Source organism: Girardinichthys multiradiatus, chromosome 22 (genome assembly GCF_021462225.1).
Source record: "Girardinichthys multiradiatus isolate DD_20200921_A chromosome 22, DD_fGirMul_XY1, whole genome shotgun sequence".
NCBI lineage: Eukaryota > Metazoa > Chordata > Actinopteri > Cyprinodontiformes > Goodeidae > Girardinichthys > Girardinichthys multiradiatus.
In genome coordinates, this window is record NC_061814.1 from 3,780,937 (window position 1) to 3,789,474 (window position 8,538).

General features: G+C 38.8%; 1 protein-coding gene across 5 annotated transcripts in view; it reads right to left on the minus strand.

Annotated features, from left to right (window-relative positions):
- Nucleotides 1–7,870, minus strand: part of rasgrp3 (RAS guanyl releasing protein 3 (calcium and DAG-regulated)) — a 66,131-nt gene extending 58,261 nt beyond the window's left edge. The window contains exons 1-2 of one of the 5 annotated variants that reach the window (XM_047352379.1): nucleotides 7,793–7,810; nucleotides 5,268–5,349 (exon numbers count right to left, since the gene is read on the minus strand). The gene's annotated coding sequence lies outside the window, so the exon portion shown is untranslated. Of the gene's footprint in view, nucleotides 1–5,267; nucleotides 5,664–7,792 lie in introns of those variants that run through there. The other 4 variants (XM_047352378.1, XM_047352383.1, XM_047352377.1 and 1 more) reach the window with 4 other exon arrangements.
- Nucleotides 7,871–8,538: the final 668 nt, after the last annotated feature.

Below are 8,538 nucleotides of genomic sequence, written 5' to 3' on the forward strand. Positions count from 1 at the left end.
TTGAAATCAGCCTAGTGATGTCTGGAAGAAAACTGCAATACACATTTAGTCCAGCAGATGTCATTACTCTTTTAATCCTTTTAAGACTTTTGCTAAAAAATATATTTTTTTGTTTTAACTGATAAACGATAAATAGATGATGAGCAGCTTTAGAATTATACAGTTGATTAATTCCTTCCATTATTATTAATTTACATTAAATTTTTTACCAACCTGCATCTGAGTTGTTGCTTTACAACTGCATACAATAACTACTGAACACTGATGTACACACTAATTTTTTTTCTATTATAGTCAGGTATACTCATTTCAGATATCTTACAGCACAAACAGAAAATAGTTTTTAATAAAAGTTTTATTTATTGAACTAAAACAAATCTGATAATCTAGTAATAGATAATATAGTCTGGAAGTATAGGTAATTAATACTTTGACTGTCTAATCATAAACAAATATTTATATAAAGTAGAAAATGAATAGACAGTGTAGAGGATGGCAGGACATGGGGGAGAAAAGGATCACTGGGAGCTATTAGAAAACTGCATCCAAGCCTGGAACTTTGGTTTCTCCTCATGCAGAGCTCTCTGCATAAAAATATGAAAAGAATAAAGAGTTCACACTTCACTAAGGTTTACATGAAAGTCCAGTCTTAAGGCAATGTGTATTTTTTATGTACAAGGAAAATTTAAAGTGCTCTGTTTGATCATTGGTTCTGCATTAAAACAGCTGCCACAAACAGAAAACAGGTGGTGAGAAATCCCAGAGTGAAATAAACTCTGAAAGAACATTTCCAAGTAGGATCATTCTTGATGAACTGACTGCACAGATTAAGTTTTGAGGTCTACTTTCTTGCTTAAAAACATCTTAAAACTACTTTTTGTAATAAAATAAAGGTATAAAATTGATAAATGTGTACATTTACCACCAACATTACCTGCAGTTGTTGGTGCAATGCCTTGCAGCACTTGAACCCGCCCCTTTAACAATCTAAGGGAAATCTGAAAGTCCTACCTCAGAGTAGGACCTTTTACCTGTGAAATTAAGGCCTCAGGAAAGTGAAATTGCCTGGGTAAATTGATATCAAAACGCTCCCAAGTTGGTTACTTGCTGAAAAGCAGTGAGGTAACACTGAGACATCAGGGCCATGTTAACGGCAATCTAAAATGTAACTTTGATTGGACATTCTCTGGAACCAGACCCAGAGCAATGCAACAGGAGTAGGATACAAAGGGACCAGCAAATATGACTTTTACAGACCAACATTACTAATTTTGACAAAATTTGTAACTGTGATTGTCTGACATACATTCATGGTCAGAATATCTACAGTGTGTACTCTTCCTGTACCAAGGCTATTATAAAAGTACTTGGCATTCTGCAGGGTGAGGACAGAATGTCGTACATCAGCCAAATGGACCTGGGAAATGCTGATGGACTTCATTAATTGAATTCAAGCCAAGAACCAATCAGCAGTTCCCTGGCCAGGCTGAGGCTGACATGAGGGTCGGTCTAAAAACATATGGATTGGGGAAACCTTGTTTCCATTTACTTGCCTTAGACAATGAAGTTGGTTCCTCTTCTCTGTGTTCGACCAGGACTCTGATTGAGGCCGGCATTAATGAGCTGAGGACCTGGCTAAACCATCCAGTTAGTTGTAGTGGCAGGTAGCCATTTCTCTATTCTTAGTTCTTATAGAAACCTGTGAGCCACCACATCTGCATTGACTTTATCTACCTTCCTTATCCTGGCAGAGCTGCTGGTGCTGGAGGAGGGAGTATGGTTAACAACTTCTGGTATGATAGAAAAAGCTGTGATGTATAGTGACCTGTATTTTTTAGAATCAGAATATCCTTAATTGGAATTGTCACAATACCATGAAACTCAAAAGCTGTCTAGTCTGTGCATAGAGCAATAAATAATTTATGTAAAATAAAAAAAATAGAAGCAGTTGTTAAAAAGATAAAACTAAAACACACACACACATACATTCATACTGATTGCATATTCCCATTATTGCATCTCTTTTCAATTCTGGCTTTAGCTATATCTGTTGGATAGAAAATGTTGCTAAATATACTTGTCCTTGCTTTAATTGATCTGTAGTGTCTGCCTGATGGTAACAGTTTAAACAGAGAGTGGCTCAGGTGAGAAGTGTCCTCTATGATGTTGTGGGCTTTTTGGAGACAGCGGAAACTGTGAACTTTTAAGCTGTTTTGCGTCTTTCTTTTTGTCTGTTACAACAATCAGAGATTATTGTAACAAAGCTTAGACATTTCTGAACATGCCAAAAATTTGTAGACGAAGTTAAACCTGTGGCTTAAGATGGTGAGCATTAAAGATGCTTATTACAGCGATCAGTGGTTTATTTTTCATCTCTCACCAGCAGATGAGGAATCAAGACAAATGTGGATGAATAATCTAAATTTAAACTGACCACAGTCAGCCCTGCAGGTGTGCTTCTATTACTTTTACAGTAAAGCTCATAGAGGGTGAAAATCTTTGCCTAACTGCTTGGGCTACGACTGACCCCCAAAGAAGAAAGGCTAGCTTCTGGCAAGAAATTGGGGCACTGTTGAGAGCAGATTAGGTATGAGTTTTAGATTTCAGAAATACTGAATAACATACTACTACTGTATGTCCTCCTATGATTGGTAATAATTAATCATTAATGATATCTCAGTCTTCAATTCAACCCAGTTGAATTTATTTTCAGCTCACAACAAATATAGTCTCATGGCACTTTATAAACTAAACAAAATCAGTTCAATCCAATCATACAGATCCAAAGTCAATTATAGGCATTACAAATTGATCATAGTTATTAAACAGTTCAGTCAGATTCAGTTTATTATTCAAATTGTTAAAAAAGTTTTTCTGTCTAAGGAAACCCATTAGATTGCATTGAGTCAGTGACTTGGAGCATTCACTCCTGGATGAACATGTAGCAACAGTGGACAGTCGCTTGAGTCCTGTTGTTGATTTTGCAGCAATCCCTCATACTAAGCATACATGTAGTGACAGCATAAAGGAAAACTTGCTGACTTCAATCTCAACTTCCAACAGGTAATTACATTAAAGAACAGCCAAATACAAAAGCCCCCAGTAATTTAAAGCGTTGAAAATGCCAGATAAACACCAAAGTAAACTATATTGTATCTGCATTCTGCGTGCAGCAGTGGAGTTGATGAGGCAGATAAAAATGCTAATATGTCAAAGTCAGTTTCTTCAGATTGTCGCCCCAGTTTTTTAAAGATGAAGGGACTGGTATGACACATAATCGGTAATTGGTTAACCTTAAAAATAGTCCACAAATTCCCTGTTATGGAAAAGGCAAATGCATCTTGAAATGATAGATGGTAAACAAGAGCACATTTTCGAATAAAACCTGTATCCCTTCTCCAGAGATTTGACAGTATGAACTTTACTTTCCTGAAAAGGTTCTGTCAAAGCCCAGATCACAACTAAATCTGAATCTGGGGCGTTACGGAGCCCATTTAGCTTGAAAGATCTGGAGCAGTTCTAGCTCTACTGATTCAAACATACAAAGCTGTAATTGTTAATTTTGTGGATTTCATTCATGGACATTCTGGTCATTCTGTTTATCTGTTTAGCATGTATTGGCTGCACAGTGGCGTAGTTCTTAGCACTGCTGCCTTGCATCAAGAAGGTACTGGGTTCCCGATGACCGCTGGAAATAAACACCAGCGACCTGCTAAACCTGCAAGGATAAGCAGGTATTGGCACTAAATAAAATAGTGGTCTGCAACAGAGATAATGTAAACAGTCTTATCTAAGTCTCTCAAAGCTGTGACACACAAATAAACTGTACATGTTGTGTAACAAATGTCAATAGACTCCAATAAGAAATGTGATTCAGGTTGTAGTTGGGAAATGTGGGAAAGTGCTGTCCTGCTGCAGTCAGGGAAAGTTAATTATTAAAGGTGATAGCAGCAACAACTGCTGATGACTAAATGGAGAGTTTTTAGACATCACCTGAGACCAGTGTCAGATTACCATGAGTCTGCTCCATGCATTTCAACAACTAACAGATAATGAAGAAATTATTCTGATTAGTTGGTGTGCTGGGGGTGGTGCTGCTCATCCTAAACATATGCACGGCAGCACACTACTGAAAAAACAACATTGAGCACTTCTCTCTGATTTCTCTGATTTCACTGTATCAGTCAAAGCTTGAATGTACGTAGGTGTATCGCACGTAGTTCCACAGGTAGGCGAGTACAATCACTGTCGAAAACATGTAAATCTGTCCAATCTATATCACACTGGAGGAGCAATTATCAGTTAATGTTTCAAACATGATACACTGGATGTCCATGAATGTCTTTTTCATGACTATTTTAGATAAGCCCATCACTGTACTAATGGCTGCATTGCTGTGCTTTTGTTAAAACTGCGGCCTTGCAGACCCTATGTCTAAATCAAGAAAGTCCTGGGGTGGAATCTGAGCCGGGAGCTTTTATCTATGCACATTGCATGTTCCCTCAGCATGCTGCAACTTCCTCCCACAATTTAAAAATATGCATGCTCAGTTAATTGGTCACTGAAAATTCCCATGTATATGTGCATGGTTGTTTTTGTCCCGTGTCGCTGTGATAGACTCGCAACTCGTCCAGCGTGTACCTGCCTCTCACACAATGAAAGCTATGAATATTCACTATTCAACCACATTACTAAAGGAATATGATTTTCTTTCCCAAAGCCAGCAAAGATAACGCCTTTGTCACTGTGGCCAATTAGACCAAACATTCTCACAAGGGACTACAAGAAGAACAACACATTGCTAATTGTAATGAACGGGAGTTACAGGTTTACTCTGTAAAAACAACACTACGTCATGGGAGGCATGCCAAGCTGATTTACCTAAATGAAATGGTTCTTCAGGACATTTTAGTCATCCAAATGTACTTTTCCACCAATGAAATTATTAGATTTTACGACCAAAGAGATCTGATTGTTGGCATTGATACTTCGTCTCCAGATACCCACAGGTACATTACAAACATTAACCTTTTAAACAGACATCTTCTAAGTTCTTACTAAAAATCTAATTTTTATTTGATCATTGTCCAGGTCAAAGTTTTAAAAAATGGCTGAATATAGAAAAAAGTTTTACTTCTTGGTTTCTCGCAGTTGCAGGCATGCAGACAAAGCCAGTATTCACATTTAACACAGGTGACTCCACAGCCAGACAGAGGTTTCTAAATGCATCCCAGAATCATTGTGGAAGTTTTTCAGATGCACCTTACCTCACTTTATAACCAGGAATTATCCATACAAGTCAAGCTCCAGCTTTGAAGACATCCTTGAGTCAATCCATTTTTTTATCTCCTAAAAAACAGAATAATTTTGGAACCAGAAAACTGCTACACACAGCATAACTTCCTTTCAGATGGTCTCTCAGATTCTCTCCTCTAAAGCCCTTTGTCTTTTTCAGCTACATACACTGACGTTGTGTATTCAGCCAGCGGAGAGCCCTGTGTGTGAGCTTTGTTTGTCTAAATGACCACTGGACTTCCTTCAATTCTTTCCCAACTTAGTTTTCCTGCCTGAGTTAAACCAGGCTAAATATAGGGCTCCTACAAAGTAAAGTTAAAAAAAAAGTAGAAAATGTATCACAATATGCCTATGTGCATGGTCATTGTTGTTTCTTTGTGTCTCCCTGCAGCAGATCCCAAAAGACACTCAGGAGGACTTTGTTCAGTGAATGCTGCACAGTGTTGCAAGCATTCTTTTTTTTTTCTCACTGTTTCTTTCTCAGAGTGATAACCAACAGGCAGGGTGGAGTGAGTGCATGTGAGTACTGCTGCATTGTTGTTGAGGGTTAGCCCATCCTATATTCCCCTCCAATGACGTTGTACACATTGTTTTGTCTCTGGGCTTCCAAAAAGGTCTGCCTAAACAAAACCACTGACAGCACATCCTGCTGCCTGGCTGCACAAAAAGAATTCAGCTCAAGTTTTGATTGTTTCACGCACTTTCAGCAGGCACCACAGCCACTGTGCGGAAATCTGGGATTTCATTCAGAGTAATGTCTCATAGAGTTGGAACGTGGGTCAAGTTTGATTCCATATTTACTGGAACTGTGGTAAGACAGTGTTATAAAAGAGACTGGCTGGTGTTTAACTCACATCTCCTGTGATTCTCTCATATTCAGCGTTTGAATTAAAATGAAAGAACCAAACTGTTCCCCAGAGTTAAATCACACAGCAGGTATACAGTCACTAACACAGGAACCCAGTTCAATGTTTCAAGGGGGTCTAACCCAGCACCAGCACCAGTAAGGTGTACCTAATAGAATGTCCAGTGAGTGTACCTTTTTTGATTAGCCACTCCATGTAATACAGTTATTTTTCTGTCCTTGTTCTTCTAAAACATTTGCAGAAAACACTTTGTTTGTGCAGCAGTGTTTTCTAGAGTTCAGGTTTTTTGAACCATAAAATGTAATAATGAGCATCTTTAATTAAAAACTATTATGCTTTGAAGGATAGATGTACATTCAAAGAATAGTATAAAGCAGCTCTGCACACAGTAAGTAGATAAAACAAGTTATCACAAAAACAGGAAACAGAACATCAACAACCTTTAGCATAGTCAAAACTAAGTGCAGAATACAGAATCTAATTTTGAATATTCACCTGGACAGTAGACCTGAAAGAGTTTTTCTGAAAGAAACATACATTTTCAACTACATTTTTAATATCTTCTGCCTGTCTGCGGTAGAAACATTTTGCAGCTATCTTGCAATAGCATCAGGGCCAGAAGCTAAAAGTTACTTTTATGGTGTAATGAAATAGAATAGGTCTGCATGGTGGTGCAGTTGATAGCGATGCTGGCTTGGAGCATGAATGTTCTGGGTTTAAATTGTGGCCTGGGGTCTTTCTGTATGGATTTCTGTATTTTGACATATTTGCATGCATGGGTACTCACTGGGTTCTCTGGCTTCATCTCACAGTTCAAAAACTTCACTGTTAAATGGTCTCTCCAACTTGTCCTTTGGTGTGAGTGTGTGCATGGTTGTTAGTCCTGTGTGTCTCTGTGTTGTGATCAAGCGGTGACCTGTCCAGGTGTATCCAGCCTCTCACCCAATCACCGCTCTAGATAGGCACGCTCCCCAGCTCCCCAGCCCCCCACCCAACCACCCACCCCATAAAGGATTAATGGGTATAGACGATGCATTAGCAGTGATGGGATTATATAATATGCAATGAAAGTCAGGTCTGTCAGGTAAATGATCCTATCTAGTTATGATGGGTTTTGCTGATGTTCAGTCTTGTTTCCAGAACTGGCCCAGCTGACTGTTGATGCTGTTTAACACTAACCCAGGACCTAATACGGGTTTAATTACACTGTGACCTTTGACTCTGCTCAGCGAAATGTGACTTCAAATAACTGTCAGGTTATTCAGATCACTACAGCTGGATGGTGTGCTACTCCCTAACCAATGCAAAGCTTTTATTTACACTACCATGACACCCAGTCCTGCTCATCCGTTTAAATGGTCTTATTTAGTATAAATTATTCAAATGATTAGTGAGAAGAAATGGTTAATCAATGTCTGCTGCTGCAATAACACTGTGCACTAAAACTCTGTTTGCCGACTAGACTAGGGCATGAGCAGTCACTTCCTCAGAAGTATAACACTGAAAGAGGATATAGATTACTATCTAAATACTTAAACATCCATGATTCATGTGAGAAAATACAAAAATCTTGCAATTTAAAATGAAAAAGCTGAGAAAACAAGTTTTGTTCTGTTCAAATGTACACATACCTCATGGTGATCCTGACAAAAAAATCAGCCACGCATACTGAGATCCTGCTTTATCAGGGGCTCACTGAGATAATGGCCAGTAATACAGATACACAGTGAGTGAGTGAGTGAGTGAGTGAGTGAGTGAGTGAGTGAGTGAGTGAGTGAGTGAGACTCAGTCTATGAATAGACCTAGAGTTTACTGGAAACAAAGGTCAGTGTACAGGACAGCCTTGCCAACATCACACAGCAACCTTGTTACAAACACAGAGTCAAACTGAATCTGATTCTCAGCAAAGTACCTAACACATTCAACTCTTTATTCCTAAACTAAAATCTACAAATCAAAACAGTTGGATTCAACATTTGTTTTCAAAGCCATAACTACAGCCAGTAGTAGAGAGTGGATGGGTAAGGGAGGTGCTGGGGATATTACTGGTTCCCAGCAGTCAACAGGCAAGAGGCAAGAAAAAGCAATTCAAAGTGCTTTACAACTTTGCAGTGACAAACAAAGAATGTAAAAAAGTACATTACAATGGCATGATAGAGGAAAGTAAAGGAAAGGAAATGTAGTACAGACTGTGGCTCAGTAGGAAGAGTAGTTGTCTTGCAATCAGAAGGTTGTGGGTTTGATTCCAGCTTCCTCCTGCCATAGGTCAATGTGCCCCTGGGCAAGGCACTTAACCTCAAGTTGCCTACCGATCTGCATATCGGTGTATGAATGTGTGAGCGTTAGTGAGTGCAATTGGGTGAATGTGGCTCTAGTG